Here is a 1,883-nt window from a genome sequence, read left to right as displayed (position 1 = left end):
TGTGTGTGTTTCTCTAGAATTTAGAGCATGCTCCCTCCTCACTTTGAAGGTTCAAATCAGCTGTGCGGCTCACCACAAACTGAATGTTGGACTGTGAGACTTTGTTTGGTGTCATGTGGGGGAAGTAAGAAACATTTGATGGAATTTACTACTAGTAGAAATGCAAATTGTTACTGCTACCCCTGCAGACATGTGACATCTCTCTACATTTCTATACTTTTACACACATACAGTGGGGCAAAAAAGTATTTAGTCAGCCAGCGATTGTGCAAGTTCTCCCACTTCAAATGATGACAGAGGTCTGTAATTTTCATCATAGGTACACTTCAACTGTGAGAGACAGAATGTGGGGAAAAAAATCCAGGAATTTACATTGTAGGAATCTTAAAGAATTTATTTGTAAATTATGGTGGAAAATAAGTATTTGGTCAACCATTCAAAGCTCTCACTGATGGAAGGAGGTTTTGGCTCAAAATCTCACGATACATGGCCCCATTCATTCTTTCCTTAACACGGATCAATCGTCCTGTCCCCTTAGCAGAAAAACAGCCCCAAAGCATGATGTTTCCACCCCCATGCTTCACAGTAGGTATGGTGTTCTTGGGATGCAACTCAGTATTCTTCTTCCTCCAAACACGACCAGTTGAATTTATACCAAAATGGATACATGGATGATACAGCAGAGGATTGGGAGAATGTCATGTGGTCAGATGAAACCAAAATAGAACTTTTTGGTATAAACTCAACTTGTCGTGTTTGGAGGAAGAAGAATACTGAGTTGCATCCCAAGAACACCATACATACTGTGAAGCATGGGGGTGGAAACATAATGACAACAAATAATGTATTTTTTTTAAAACTTATTTTATTATTATTATATATATATATATTTTTTTTTTCTACAAAATAGTGTCAACAAAGTTATATAAAGTAGCCACAATGTGAGTTTTAAAATCATACAACCTGTCATTAATCACTTAGATACAATTACAAATATGTTGAGTTTCACTTTACTTTACAAAAGTGATGTGAATTATTCATGTAGTGCTTTTTCCCTTGTGACTCAAAGCGCTTTACATAGTAAAAACATTATCCACACCTAAGATACGTTTACACCAGTGTAGGTGGCCCTGGGAGCAAGGTGGTTGAGGTGTCTTGCCCAAGGGCACATCAGCAGTGGCTAGGATGGCGGAAACTGTATTCGAACCAGGAACCCTGAAGTTTCTGGTCAGCCAGGCAACTACCCAGAGTAAGCTGATTCATGTCGGGTTATAATCAATGGATAATAATTTGTATAATTACTGCATGGAAACCTCCCCTGTATTTAAAAACTAGTGACGCCTTTGTTTAGAATTGTAACCAAGGGTCCTTGAATGCACCAGAATGATGTGCCATGAGATACAAAAGTGAAACTTAAACATGACTTTGACCGGTGCTGCCACAAATACATTTATCATGTTTTTATCTTTCCTCTATCAGCTGGTTACTAAATGTTGACACAATGTGTGAATGCATGAATGTAAAGTCTTCCAGAACACTTTTGCAGTTTTGCAAAAGGGTTTAGGTTGTGTTACACATTTTTCATTTGATTCCGACAACCTTCTATGAGGTGGTTCGGGCATCTGGTCAGGATGCCACCCGAACGCCTCCCTAGGGAGGTGTTTAGGGCAGGTCCAACCGGTAGGAGGCCACGGGGAAGACCCAGGACACGTTGGGAAGACTATGTCTCCCGGCTGGCCTGGGAACGCCTCGGGATCCCCCGGGAAGAGCTAGACGAAGTGGCTGGGGAGAGGGAAGTCTGGGCTTCCCTGCTTAGGCTGCTGCCCCCGCGACCCGACCTCGGATAGGCGGAAGATGATGGATGGATGGGTGGATGGAACCTT

This window comes from Nerophis ophidion, linkage group LG20, assembly GCF_033978795.1.
Source record: "Nerophis ophidion isolate RoL-2023_Sa linkage group LG20, RoL_Noph_v1.0, whole genome shotgun sequence".
Lineage (NCBI taxonomy): Eukaryota > Metazoa > Chordata > Actinopteri > Syngnathiformes > Syngnathidae > Nerophis > Nerophis ophidion.
The sequence above is the reverse complement of the archived record's forward strand: the minus strand, read 5'-3'. Positions refer to the sequence as shown.